The sequence below is a fragment of the Bubalus kerabau genome, chromosome 6 (genome assembly GCF_029407905.1).
Source record: "Bubalus kerabau isolate K-KA32 ecotype Philippines breed swamp buffalo chromosome 6, PCC_UOA_SB_1v2, whole genome shotgun sequence".
Taxonomy (NCBI): Eukaryota; Metazoa; Chordata; class Mammalia; order Artiodactyla; family Bovidae; genus Bubalus; species Bubalus kerabau.
The window spans coordinates 6809229-6825221 of NC_073629.1; positions in this window are offsets into that span (position 1 = coordinate 6809229).

Below are 15993 nucleotides of genomic sequence, written 5' to 3' on the forward strand. Positions count from 1 at the left end.
ATGCTGCTACTGCTGCTGCTGCTAAGTTACGTCAGTCGTGTCTGACTCTGTGCGACCCCGTAGACGGCAGCCCACCAGGCTCCCCTGTCCCTGGCATTCTCCAGACAAGAACACTGGAGTGGGTTGCCATTTCCTTCTCCCACGCATGAAAGTGAAAAGTGAAAGTGAAGTCGCTCAGTCCTGTCCGACTCTTAGCAACCCCATGGACTGCAGCCTACCAGGCTCCTCCATCCACGGGATTTTCCAGGCAAGAGTACTGGAGTGGGGTGCCATCGCCTTCTCCACGTGGGCTGATGATTCAGTAGCAAATCACCTTTGGGGATTGTCCTATCCACCAGGGTCTGATTGCTTTACAAGGAACTTGAGGAGCAAGAGGATCACCTGTATTCCTCAGGAGGTAGTAGTGTAAGATTCCTTGCTTTTCAGACTTTGCTCCTTAAGAATCCCTCACATCATTGGACAAATGAGATGCACCTCCTTATCAGTTAAATATGAAGTATCATGTTTTGTTAATATCTATATAAATTTTTAATCCTATTCTATAATCATCTGTGTTGATTATAATAAAATTATTTTTATTCTCTGTATTTTCAATGACACCTGCTGACTAGGAAAATGAGCTGTATATGCCCTGAATGGGTACATTCCTGACACGAAAGGTGAGAGATGTCTTGTACCAGGTATATCTGGCTTTGATCTACTTGTTAGCTGTCCTTGTTCATGACATTCAGCTGCTAAACTGCAACTACCTTATTTATTTGTAAAAGAAAAACAGTAATCCTACCTGTATAGAACCATGTGAGAACTAAATGAAATAAAAATATATTGCAGTACCTTTCACTACAGAGATATATTAATAACTAACACTTACTGACCACACCTCAGATGGTAAAGAATCCGCCTGCAAAGCAAGAGACCCAGGTTTGATTCCTGGGTCAGGAAGATCCCCTGGAAAAGCAAATGGCAACCCACTGAGTATTCTTCCCTGGGAAATCTCACGGACAAAGGAACTTGGCGGACTATAGGCCATAAGGTTGCAAAAGAGTCCCACTCGGCTTAGTGACTAAACAATTATAAACAGTGACTAAACAACAGTAACAAACACTGAATGGTTAGTATTAAAGTAAGCGTTTAAGGCCCGTGATGTAATTACTTTGTCTTTCATTTTAGAAATGAAGTAACAGAGACTTAAAGCAGTTATCCTAATGAATATCAAAGCCAGGATGTGAACCAAGCAGGGTTTCTGCAGAGCCAGCTTATTTAAGTGAACTGCCTTCCACTGCCAGGGTTGGAGATTGTCACACATAATTTTGATGACCAATTTAGACAGCATATTAAAAAGCAGAGACGTTGCTTTGCCAACAAAGGTCTGTCTAGTCAAAGCTATGGTTTTTCCAGTAGTCATGTATGGATGTGAGAGTTGGACTATAAAGAAAGCTGAGCGCCAAAGAATTGATGCTTTTGAACTGTGGTGTTGGAGAAGACTCTTGCAAGTCCCTTGGACTGCAAGGAGATCCAACCAGTCCATCCTAAAAGAAATCAGTTCTGAATATTCATTGGAAGGACTGTTGCTGACGCTGAAACTACAATATTTTGGCCACCTGATGCGAAGAACTGACTCATTTGAAAAGACCCTGATGCTGGGAAAGATTGAAGGCGGGAGGAGAAGGGGACAACAGAGGATGAGAAGGTTTGTTGGACATGACTTGATGACTTGATGGACATGAGTTTGAGAAGTTTCCAAGAGTTTGTGATGGACAGGGAAGCCTGTTATGCTGCAGATCATGGAGTTGCAGTTGGACTCTACTGAGTGACTGAACTGAACTGAATGTTGATGAATTTTCCAAATACCAAAAATGAAATGTTTGATACCATCAGTTGTGTGTTTAAAAACAGAGGTTTTACTAGAGGAATTGAATTGTTGGATAGCATTTCATTCACCAAAGCCCCATCAGATGTAGCCTCAAGGCTTTATCTCATTGATATTTTGCCCTTAAGGAAGAAATGTTTTTCTGGCTTAAAGGTGGCTCTATATATATTCCTTGAATTGCGTGGTCATCATTCACTGTACATTAAGTTTATGGATTGCCCACTATGTGCTAAAACTAGGTTCTATTCAAGCCCCTGGGAATACAAAACTAAATAAAACAGAGTCCTTACTACCCTCAAAGCTCACAATTAGAGCAGTGGATTTCAAGCAGTTCAACCACAACCCAAAGTAAGAAATTCATTTTACATTGAACTTCGTAGAACACACACACACCTACATAAATACACACACACACAAATGCACATACAATATAGTTAAATTTCATAAACTAATCTTACTATATTCAATGTACTGGGATATTTTCTTTTTGTTCTATGTTATTCCACTCCATTTTATTCTAGTCTATTCTGTGTTTCCACGTGTTGAATGCCCTAAATTATTTCAAGACACTCATGGATTGTGACATGGAATTTGAAAAATACTAGTCTTTGGAAAGAGTTGTTGTTTAGTCGCTAAGTTGTGTCTGATTCTTTTGCAACCCTATGGACTGTAGCCCACCAGGCTCCTCTGTCCATAGGATTTCCCAGGCAAGAATACTGGAGTGGATTGCCATTTCCTACTCCAGGGGATCTTCCCAACCCAGAGATCAAACTTGCATCTCCTACATTGGCAGGTGCATGCTTTACCACTGAGTCACCTGAGAACAGCAGTTAAAAGGGCAAGTTCAATATAATATGGGAATACTCTAAGAGCCATCTAGACAATGAACTCTTGGAGATAAAGGAAAGAAACTAATTCATCCTAGCGGTTGTTAGGTCAGATAACACTAGGATGAACTCTGAGCCTCAGTTCATCCCTTAAGGGATAAGAAAATTGGTGGAAAATGGGAGGGGGAACAATCCAAGCAAATAAAACACCATATGTAGGTGTGAGAGGAAATGGTAAAAAGCCAAGCAATGGAGGACGGGGGAAGAATGCTAGTTTCAGTTTGAATTTGTGCATCAGGCAAAGGACAACCATACTACGAAAAAAACTAAACTTACCGGAGACCCTGTTATAACAGAAGCAGTCGGTTCACATTCACTAGAATGATGTCCACATCTGGCCATGATGTCCATTGACTCTCTGCTTGGGGCCAGCACATTCTGCTCTAAAGCCAAAGAAGAGGAACCTTGAACTTTGACCTTAAGAGAATCAGTTTAAGTAAGAAGTCAGACACCTATACAAATAATTTTGATACCATGTAATTAGTTCCATAATAGCAGTATGTACATAGTGCAGTAAGTGTGTAAAGTTTAGTATAAGGAGTTTCAGCTTGTTTTAATTGTCACCAACTGTGAGATGGTCATTCCCATATCCTGCTGATGGGAGTCTAAATTTATATAAAATTTCTGGAAAGGAACTTGACAATATGTTTCGACAGACTTAAAAACATTCACAGCCTTTGGCCAAACAATTTTGCTTATAGGAGGCTATCTCAAGTGTAACTCAAAAAGAGACCCAGCCCTCTTATGGCAGCTGCATCTCACCACAGTGTTGTGATAAAAAGAAATATAGTCTGGCAACCAAATGTATTTGAAATTGGTCCCAATCTTAACTACATCTCTGGAAGAACACTAAAGGAAATCCAATATAGCTGCACTTTACACATGGTGATCAGGAATGGTGTGAAGGAGTTTACCTTGTCTGCATATGCATCCCAAAAAGGGCCTGTGTTCTATGCCAGAGTCAAAGCATGGGGAAGGGAGGTACAAAAAAGAGTGAGAGAAATAAACCTATCCAAAATTAAACTAATTTGGCACACGTAAGAGCAGAAAGCCAGGGTTGGACTGCTATGAGAATGTGATCTCCATGGGAATGTGTTCAACAGTGGGGGAACTTCCATGCGAAGTGAAATAAAGTCAAAAAAATATTTAAATTACCTCAAGTAACATCTGGATTTCATTTGTAAGGATGAAAAATTACTCCAGAAGATATTAAGTAGTAATTAAATGATATATTCGTACGGACTTCTCTGGCGGCCTAGGTGGTAAAGATTCTTCCTGCAATGCTGGAGACCTGGGTTTGATCCCTGGGTCAGGAAGATCCCCTGGAAGAAGGCATGGCAACCCACTCCAGTATTCTTGCCTGGAGAATCCCATGGACGGGGAACCTGGTGGGCTACAGTTAGTCACAATTAGTCGGACATGACTGAGCAAATAAGCACACAGCACACATATTCTTATGATATAATATGTGCATCTACTGACTGTCATAAGGTAGAAAAAACTGTTTAGAGACTGGAGAAAGCAGACTATAAGAACACAGAATAGTAAAAAGTATACCAAAATACTAACATGGAATATATTGATTTTATTCTTTACTTTTCTATATTTTCTACACTGTATGTAATGAACATGTATTACTTTCTCTATGCAGAAATTTATTTTTTAAAACCATTGGCTGGGCAAGGAAAATTATTAAAATCTGGGATTAAGAAATAATTACAAGAACCAGTTTTAACTTTCTAGATGCCTGCTAGGTTTTATCCCAGGAAGCTGGCAAGATAATAATTATCCTATGTAAAACTTGAGTATGGAAACTTTGTTGGGCAAAGTATTAAATGTTTTTATTATAAAAGTGTCCTATAGGCAAGTGCTTATTTGCATAGGTTATTTAAAAGTAGGACTTCATGGAGCCTTTGTCATTAATAATCACAATTACAGCAACTAGAGCTTCCCTGGTATCTCAGCTGGTAAGAATCTGCCTGCAATGCAGGAGACCCCAGTTCAATTCCTGGGTCAGGAAGATCCCCTGGAGAAGGGATAGACTACCCACTCCAGTATTGTTGGGCTTCCCTGGCAGCTTAGCTGGTAAAGAATCCATCTGTAGTGTGAGAGAGCTGGGTTCAATCCCTGGGTTAGGAAGATCCCCTGGAGAAGAGAACAGCTACCCACTTCAGTATTCTGGCCTAGAGAATTTCATGGACTCTATAGTCCATGGGGTTGCAAAGAGTTGGACGTAATTGAATAACCTTAACGTCACAGCAACTAGACCCTTAATTTTTTTGTCCTCACAGCAATCCTGTGAGTTGAATACTGTCCACATGTTTCAGACAAGGAAACTTATTGTTGTGGTGATTAAGATGTTTACCCAGATCCACAGATAATTGATAGACTCAGAATACAATACACATTTGTCCTTTCTGTCACACTTTTCCTTTAACTAAGTAGTTACACTGGAGGAAATGTCAGATTATTTGCAATATGAGAAAAGCAAAAGACCTAGGAATGTCATATGGGCCAAAATTTCAGAGAAAAGCACATCTCTTATATCTTCCTTTTTTTTTTTTTATTTCTTCCTTCCATTATGCAATGGCAGGCAACTGGGCTGAGAAATCTGTTCTCTAGAGCAGTGTGGAATAAGGAGCAGGAAGCTCTGTCTAAAGCTTTGACATAATCCTTGAGAGCTCCCTAGCACTTTTTTAAATGAAAAGTATTCTACTAGCACCACAGATGTTTCAAGCTGTTTTTAAAAGACTATTTGAAACTCGATAGATTGAAACTTTAGCTTATAATTCACCTTGGAATGAGCCAGGGTTGATTACTGCTACCAATTCTTACCTTCTTCAGACTTCCAGCTCTAATCACTTCCATTAAGCTCTGTGCCACTCAGTAATTTACGCATATGATGGCCAGCAAAAAATGAACAGCAACCTCAGGTCACCAGTAAGAGGTGCTATCCAGCCTGACAACTGTGAGTCATGCACATGACCACCACATTGGTCCTCTTTATCCTCCGTCTCCAAATGGTATAGGTCCAGTCTGATCACAGGTGACCTTGGCCTGCAGTGGCTTGAACCAGGGTTTTGCTTCCTGGCCAGAGATTGAGGTCAGGCAGTGGCAGTGAGAGCATTGAATCCTAGACACTAGACAAGTCACCAGTGACAAGACTTCTGACCCTTTGGGCTTTGTAGAAATTAATTCCCACAAAGACAAAAAGTAGTGAAAGAAGTAAAGTATTTATTAAAAGGAAAAGTAAGAATAGGCACAGTGGGCAGGATCAGAGAGTGAGTTGTGCCCTGTGGTCATTTGAATCATTTATACAGGGCTTTCTTCCAGATTTCCTTTGGCCGATCATCCTGCTTTGCCTGGTTCTAAGTCTGTATTTGGTTTATCTCCCATATGTGCATGCACATCTCGTAGCCAAGATAGGTGTTACAGAAGAGGGTCGGTTGACATCACTCCCTTTTTGACTTCCAAAGAGCCTCCAATTAAAATAAATAAATTTAAATTAAAAAAAAAAAAGAGGCTATCTGCACACATACAGTTGGGAAGGTCTCCTTGACCTGGAGAATGAGAAATATCTGGGCAGGATTTAGCTCCTCCTGCTCTTCATCTTGCAGTATCTGTCCACAGGAGACAAACTCCAGCTGTTCAGAGTGACAGGGCCCCATCTGTGTCCTGCCTCAAGTCAAATTTGTGAGGTTTAATTCTGACTTGCTTTTATTTTTCAAATTCAGATTCTTTTCTAGGATTTCCTTCAACTCCAACTTGGTTGAAGCCTGACTATTTTTCTAGCCTTTCCTCAGCCACCACAGTCAGCAAAGATTGTCTTCTGTCATCTCTTGCCTGCAAAGATTCACTACATGACTGGTATTCCTTTTAGAAAGTTCACACAGTACCAAGACACCTCAAGATATGACTCTCAACCTTACCAAATTGCTCTAACACCTGATTTTTAGTTTCCCTGCCTTGGAGACCACCTGTTGAGACCATCTATTGTCCTGATATTCCTTACCCTAATGATTAGTTCTCTCCTTAGTGGCCCTCTCCAGAAATTTCCTCAATTTGTTCCCTGAGTTTCCTCAAGACTAATGGATGCTAATAAGCTAAGGATGCTAATCTCCATTCATTATTGCTTCTTATCCTCATGAGTTGAAATTGAGGCATAGACAACTTTTCATAAATATCTTTGAATTTTCCATTCTGATCTAGACATTGTGATAAGTCCTATAGAATGTGAAAATGCTCATGACATAGTCTTACCTTTATTGTATGAAATTTATTGACTTTTTAATAAGGAAAATATGGATAAAAATAATTCTAAGATAATTTGAAATGCAGTATGTGCTAAATAGAGCAATGAGGTTTGGAAATGAAAAACAGAGTAATTGTTTTGCCTGTAGCTATCAAGAAAGCTTTCTGGAAAGGAAAGAATTTGAGCTGAGCTTTGAAGCAAGAGGAATTTAAATACAGGGGGAGAAAGATATTCTAAACACTGGGAATGAAAAATGTAAGACAGTGTATGGTAGGTTAGGCTTCCCAGTGGCTCAGTGGTAAAGAATCTGCCTGTAATACAGGAAACATGTCACATATGAGTTGGATCCCTAGGTCAGATAGATCCCCTGGAGCAGGGCATGGTAACCCACTCCAGTATTCTTACCTGGAGAATCCTATGGACGGAGCAGCCTGGTGGGCTACAGTCCATGGGGTCGCAAAGAGTTGGACATGACTGAAGTGATGAAGCACACACATGGTAGGTTCTGGTTTTAAGAATTTTCTGTGTGTTTGGGCATGAGGACGCTTGGAAGGAAATTGAAGGAGGTGTCTGGAAAATTAGCTTTGTACTTGATCTTGTAGAAATCTAAATTATGATAAGGACCCTGGACTTTGTTAATCAGTATAGTTACTGTCAAGTTTTGAGCAGTGGCTGTATGTAATGCTTACCTAGTTATTTTCTCCAGCCTTTATACTCACTAGTAGGATTCATGTATAGGTAGGTGACTTGGGATATCAGAGAGAATGGATGGGAGCAAGGGAGAGGAGAGACAGGAAACCCATCAAAATCTGCTCCCTTAAGTGAAGTGAGAAGATGAGAGTCTCTATCCAGGTAAAGGTGCTGGGAAAGTAGAAGTTATGACTGCACTGGGTAAAGAATCTCTGCAGCCTACAGTCTGACTTAGCAGATGCTGCAATGATGGATGCAAAACATTTTCCATTACAGTTCTCACTTTTGGCTGCTCACAGTTACTTATGATCTCAATTTCTGAAGGGTAATCTCAGATCCAAGACAGTTTTTGGAAATATTTTGGGAAAGAGTCCATCTGCATCACATCAAAAAGAATCAAAACCACATTTCTATAGTGAGGAAAAAAGAAGGAAAAAATGTTATTTTTTTTAAAGTATCCAACATCTGAAAGTCTTCTTTTAATAAGCCACACTCACATTGCCTTAAGCTGGTTACAAAATAAGAAGTAAGATTTGGTGGATTTCATTCCAACCAACAGTTTAAAATAAACAGCAATTTAATTGTTGATTTTGTTGTTGTTGTTGTTTTGTTTTAAGACCACTGAAGCCTGACTTTGAGTAGGCTTCTGAAATGACCAGTTGATATTAATAGGACTCTTTCCTTCCCAGAGGAGCCTGGAACCTTCTGGGCTTGGGGTCAAGGTTCTTGGGGTCTAGAGTTCTAGACAAGGAATTCCCTCCATTAAGTTGGAACTGCCACATGTCTTAAATTCAGAAGGTAATTTTGGCAGATGCATAAGAGAGATGTGTTGGAAACAAAGACCCTCCAGCTTGGAAGAAACGTTAAAGATCATCAGCTTCCAACTTTTCATTCTAGAGATAATGAAACTCAGTTAAGAAGATTAAACAATTTGCCCAAAGTCAAATATTAATTTATTGCAGAATCAGAACTATAGCATGAAGTTTCTTTATTTCCAGATTGTGTCACTCTTATGTTTAAAATTATCCACCACTCCACATACAGAATGTTAGAAGCACTTTCCATACTCAGTGGCTAGCTGTTGGCAGGATGCTGGGAATAGAAGATATGGATCCTTGGGATCATATGAAAAATACTGAGACTTCTTTAAATATACAAAGTCTATAAAGTTCTGCTGGCAAAATTTTCCCTTGCTCCACTCTCATAACCCCTTCCACAAGCTATTTCTCTATCACTTCTTGTGACTTTCACAGTTGCCCTTAATAGTCATTTCCATTTTAACTTAATTTCACCTTCTACCTCCTAATGTTTCTCCCCCTAATCTCATGCCCCAATCCCACCAAATCAAGCTAATGTGTAAATACTTCCAATTCAGGAGTGACTGCTTGCCTAGAGATCTCTAAAGATTTTTCCACAATGATGGGAGGATAAGGTTGTAAGCATTGGGAAAGTTTACAGGCATCAACTTTTCAAATAGTTTGGAGACTGACTTCCTAGACAATATAGGTAAAAACAAGAATATAATGAATAGACTTTACATGAATCATTTCTCATTATGCATCATGAATTCCTCTGCCACAAATTGTTAAGTACTCACAGGCCTTAAAGAATATAAATGAAAACAGATAATATCACATTAGTTCCTCTTTGTTGACATGGAAAAATAATGCATCTATCAATGATGCATAAAAACTACATCACTGGGAGTGGACAAGACAAGGAAATGCATTACTGCAATTTTGGTTGTCTGTGGTCATAAATGCAAGAACTGAATAAGCAAAGAAACAAAGGTATGTGAAGAATATGAAGCAGCACAGCATGCCAGGTTCTGGTGGTATTTTCACATGCCATATCTCATTTAGCATTCACTCCAAATCTTAGTGGTAGGTTCTTAATTTTCAGTTCAGTTCAATTCAGTCACTCATTCATGTCCAACTGTTTGCAACCCCATGAATCGCAGCATGCCAGGCCTCCCTGGCCATCATCAACTCCCGGAGTTTACTCAAACTCATGTGCATCTAGTCGGTGATACCATCCAACCATCTCATCCTCTGTCGTCCCCTTCTCCTGTCCTCAATCCCTCCCAGCATCAGGGTCTTTTCCAATGAGTCAACTCTTTGCATGAGGTGGCCAAAGTATTGGAATTTCAGCTTTATTAGCATCAGTCCTTCCAATGAAAACCCAGGACTGATTTCCTTTAGTTTTAGACTGATTTCCAGTGATGCACTGGTTGGATCTCCTTGCAGTCCAAGGGACTCACAAGAGTCTTCTCCAACACCACAGTTCAAAAGCATCAATTCTTCGGCGCTCAGCTTTCTTTATAGTCCAACTCTCATATCCATACATGACCACTGGAAAAACGATAGCCTTGACTAGATGGACCTTTGTTGGCAAAGTAATGTCTCTGCTTTTCAATATGCTATCTAGGTTGGTCATAACTTTCCTTCCAAGGAGTAAGCATCTTTTAATTTCATGGCTGCAATCACTTTTAAAATTTTTAGTAAAAATCTTGGAAAGGAAGAATTGTCCCTAAACTGGTGAAGGACAAAGAGGAGGCTCAGCACTAAGTATATTTTATTGAAAATTTTATGTTCTCTCTTCTAAACATGAATGCCTCCTAGATCAAGTCTGTAGGTTCAAATTGTAATAGTTATTGCACACTTCTTACAGTCTAGGCACTATTCTAAGTGCTTTGCATGTTCAGTTCCTTTCATCTTCTTAACCACCCCCATGAAGTTAGTACTATTATTTTCTCCTTTTACAGATGTGGGAACCAAGGCACAGGGTAGTTAAATAACATGACCCCAATCACACAGCTCTTACATGGCAGCCACACCATGATTTAAAACCAAGTACTCTAGCTCAACATTCAGAAAACTAAGATCATGGCATCTGGTCTCATCACTTCATGGGAAATAGATGGGGAAACATTGGAAACAGTGTCAGACTTTATTTTGCAGGGCTCCAAAATCACTGCAGATGGTGATTGCAGCCATGAAATTAAAAGACACTACCCCTTGGAAGGAAAGTTATGACCAACCTAGATAGCATATTAAAAAGCAGAGATATTGCTTTGCCAACAAAGGTCTGTCTAGTCAAGGCTATGGTTTTTCCAGTAGTCATGTATAGATGTGAGAGTTGGACTGTGAAGAAGGCTGAGTGCCGAAAAATTGATGCTTTTGAACTGTGGTGCTGGAGAAGACTCTTGAGAGTCCCTTGGACTGCAAGGAGATTCAATCAGTCCATCCTAAAGGAGACCAGTCCTGGGCATTCATTGGAAGGACTGATGCTGAGGCTGAAATTCCAATACTTTGGCCAGCAGATGCAAAGAGCTGACTCATTAGAAAAGACCCTGATGCTGGGAGGGATTGAGGACAGGAGGAGAAGAGGATAACAGAGGATGAGATGGCTGGATGGCATCACTGACTCGATGGACATGGGTTTGGGTGAACTCTGGGAGTTGGTGAGGGACAGGAAGGCCTGGCATGCTGCGATTCATGGGGTCACAGAGAGTCAGACATGACTGAGTGACTGAACTGAACTGAACTGAACTCTGACTCCAGCGCATGAAATCTTCACCTTTAGGCTGTAGCATCTCACTTAATTTTCTTCCATTTTGCTCTGTTCCATTCCATTATATTCCATACTAGGGCTTCCCTGGTAGTTGAGCTGGTAAAGAATCCCCTTCAATGCAGGAGACCCCACTTTGATTCCTGGGCCAGGAATATTCCCTGGAGAAGGGATGGGCTACCCATTACAATATTCTTGGACTTCCGTGGAGGCTCAGATGATAAAAAAATCTGCCTGCAATGCAGGAGATCTGGGTTGGGAAAATGCCCTGGAGGAAGGCATGGCAACCCACTCCAGTATTCTTGCCTGGGGAATTCCATAGACAGAGGAGCCTGGAGCGTTACAGTCCATGGGGTCACAAAGAGTCAGATGCGTCTAAGTACACTACACAGCACATTTCCATTTATCCTTTTCTATTCTGCCCTTCCCTCACTCCTCTCTTACATCCTGCTTTCCTTCCCTCTCTTCATAAGATGAATTACCTAAGGTTAAAGAACGAAGAGGGAGAGACACACAAATATATCATTTTAAAGACAAGGGTGCCCACTCTCACCACTACTATTCAGCATAGTTTTGGAAGTTTTAGCCACAGCAATCAAAAAAGAAAAAAAATAAAAGGAATCCAAATTGGAAAAGAAGAAGTAAAACTCTCACTGTTTGCAGACGATATGATCTTCTACATAGAAAACCCTACAGACTACACCAGAAAATTACTAGAGCTAATCAATGAATATAGTAAAGTTGCAGGATATAAAACCAACACACAGAAATCCCTTGCATTCTTATAAACTAACAATGAGAAAACAGAGAGAGAAATTAAGGAAACAATTCCATTCACCATTGCAATGAAAAGAATAAAATACTTAGGAATAAATCCACCTAAAGAAACTAAAGACCTATATATAAAAACCATAAAACACTGATGAAAGAAATTAAAGATGACACAAATAGATGGAGAAATATACCATGTCATGGATCAGAAGAATCAACATAGTGAAAATGAGTATACTACCAAAAGCAATCTATAGATTCAATGCAATCCCTATCAAGCTACCAACGGTATTCTTCACAGAGCTAGAACAAATAATTTCACAATTTGTATGGAAATACAAAAAACCTCGAATAGCCAAAGCAATCTTGAAGAAGAAGAATGGAACTGGAGGAATCAACCTGCCTGACTTCAGGCTCTACTACAAAGCCACAGTCATCAAGACAGTATGGTACTGGCACAAAGACAGAAATACAGATCAATGAAACAAAATAGAAAGCCCAGAGATAAATCCATGCACATATGGACACCTTATCTTTGACAAAGGAGGCAAGAATATGCAATGGAGAAAAGACAATCTCTTTAACAAGTGGTGCTGGGAAAATTGGTCAACCACTTGTAAAAGAATGAAACTAGATCACTTTCTAACATCATACACAAAAATAAACCCAAAATGGATTAAAGACCTAAACATAAGACCAGAAACTATAAAACTCCTACAGGAAAACATAGGCAAAACACTGTCCGAAATAAATCACAGCAGGATCCTCTATGACCCACCTCCCAGAGTAATGGAAATAAAAACAAAAATAAACAAATGGAACCTAATTAAACTTAAAAGCTTTTGCACAATGAAGGAAATTATAAGCAAGGTGAAAAGACAGCCTTCAGAATGGGAGATGATAATAGCAAATGAAGCGACTGACAAAGAATTAATCTCAAAAATACACAAGCAGCTCATGCAGCTCAATTTCAGAAAAATAAACTACCCAATTAAAAAGTGAGCCAAAGAACTAAACAGACATTTCTCCAAAGAAGACATACAGATGGCTAACAAACACATGAAAAGATGCTCAACATCACTCGTTATCAGAGAAACACAAATCAGAACCACAATGAGGTACCATCTCACGCAGGTCAGAATGGCTGCTATCCAAAAATTTACAAACAATAAATTCTGGAGAGGGTGCAGAGAAAAAGGAACCTTCTTACACGTTGGTGGGAATGCAAACTAGTACAGCCACTATGGAGAACAGTGTGGAGATTCCTTAAAAAACTGGAAATAGAACTGCCATATGACCAGAAATCCCACTGCTGGGCATACACACTGAGGAAACCAGAATTCAATGCATGAGACAGGAGGCTCAGGGCCGGTGCACTGGAACAACCCTGAGGGATAGGATGGGGAGGGGGTTCAGGATGGGGGACACATGTATACCCGTGGCTGATTCGTGTGAATGTATGACAAAAACCACTACAATATTGTAAAGCAATTAGCCTCCAATTAAAATAAATTAATTTAAGAAAAAAAGAAAAAAATGCATGTCATAAATATGAATACAGAAATATATATCCATAGATACATTATACACATGCATGGGCAAAACTGTAGCTATCATCTGATTTCCTGCTTTTTTGTCCTCCCACATCAAGTCATGTTTTATTCCTAGAATAGAAGCAAGAACTATTCTGTCAAAATGCTAAGTCAGATCATGTCAATTCCTCTCTTCCAAATTGTCCAAAGCCTTCAGATATCACTTAGAGTAGAAGCCAAAATTCTTCAGTAGCTGCAAAGTCTTGCAAGACCTGAACCTCATTATTCCATTTTATGTACTTCTTGCAGCTTCAGCCACACTGGTCACCTCGATATTCCTTGTTCTTGTGAAGCCTGCTTTGACGTTAGCATCTTTGCCCTTGCTCTTCCCTGAAATGTCCTTCTCCCAAACATATCTGCCTGGTTTATTCCCTTCTTTCTTTTTAGGCCTTTGCTCCAATGTCAACTTCTCAGTGAGGCCCCTTCTGGTGACCCAATTTGACACTGAACTCTACCCTACACTTTGCTGCTTTGTTGTCCCATACAGCACTTATTACCATAGAATTCATTATTTACTTTGCATCTTGTCATCATCCAACCCACTCCATTCCCCATAGAATATAAATGATTATATGCTATATATTCTGTAAAAAAAATCCCTTAAATAGCAAAGGGATTCTTATCTGTTTTATGTGCTTATGCATCCCTAACACCTAGAATAATGTTTGCCATATGGTCATTCACTAAATTATTTATTGAATTTATGAAAAAAATATTTAATAGGGGAGGAAAGGAAACAGAAATACTTATAAAATACTTCACAGAGATGGAGACATTTGAATTGATCATTGAATAATGAGTAAGCAATCTGTTGACTAGATAAGGATGAGGAGGAAGCATTTATGTAAAGACACAAAGACACAGACATAGAGAACAGACTTGTGGACTTGAGGGGTGGGGAAGGAAGGAGAGGGTGGGTTGTGTGGAGAGAGTAACATGGAAACGCTCATTACCGAATGTAAAATAGATAGCCAATGAAAATTTGCTGTATAACTCAGGGAATTCAAACCAGGGCTTGGTAACAGCCTCCAGGGGTGGGATGGGGAGGGAGATGGGATAGAGCTTCAAGAGGGAGGACACATGAGTAAACCTGTGGCTGATTCATGTTGATGTTTGGTAGGAACAAAGACAATACTGTAAAGCAATTACCCTTTAATTAAAAATAAATTTTAAAAAAGACAATGGAAGGACAGTTGGTACATATAGTACATATAAGGAACCCATCTATGATATGTATGTCTTTATAAAACACATTAATAAATAGAGATGGAAGATACAAAAACTAAGTAAATAAATAACACGGCTGACTTAGGGGACTGTGAGTAATATGGCATGACTGGATTTGAGTGTGGAATGGTAGGAACTGAAGTGAGAGAAAGAAAGACCATATACATGATGGATAGGAACATCATTATTGTGGTGATGTGACATTGCTGATGAGTTGTAATCATGAGAGTGACTTGATACGATTTTTATATGTCACAAGGTACAACCTATTTTTTTTTTTTGAAATATGAAAGGAAAATGTGAAAATGCTAGTCGCTCAGTTGTGTCTGACTCTTTGCAACCCCATGGACTGTAGCGCACCAGGGTCCTCTATCCATAGAATTCTCCAGGCAAGAATACTGGAGTGGGTAGCCATTCCCTTCTCCGTGACATCTTCCCAACTCAGGGATCAAAGCCAGGTTTCCTGCATTGCAGGCAGATTCTTTACAGTCTGAGACACAAAGAAGCTAAACATAGTTTCCTAAAATATAGTAGATGAAGAAATAATGACACAGCTTAGGAATAAACAAAACAACATATATTTTAGCACTTACAATGTGAACTAGGGCAATGACTGGAAATCAAGTGAAAGGAATGAATTTGATTGCCATTGGAAATAAAGAACATTCATGAAATCATGATAAATCAGCAAGGAGATTGTGTAAGGAGTGTTAGGAAAAAAGGGAGTCTAAAAGTAATGCCCAGATCTTAGGCTTGATAACCTGATGCATCTAGAGAGGAGAGGAAAAGAATAAGCTAGGCATAATTAGTTCTGAATGAGTCATGTTGAGTTGAAAGTGCTTGTGTTATATTCAGAGGATCACTGGGTAGGACAAGAAGAGGTGAATAGTTTTCTGATTTATCTGGAATGAACTGAGACCCACTACAAATAATGCAGCTCCATTAATTCATCTTCCACCAAGGTGAGAGTTGCCTAAGCCCAATTTGGAAGACTTTCAGTTTTAGTGTATCTAGTTAACTTACATTATAATCACCTGAGATGCTTGCTAACAATGCAGATTCCATAGGTCTAGCTTTGAACTGGCATTATTAACAAGCACTTTTATGATCCATGCCATATAGGGCCACCCAAGA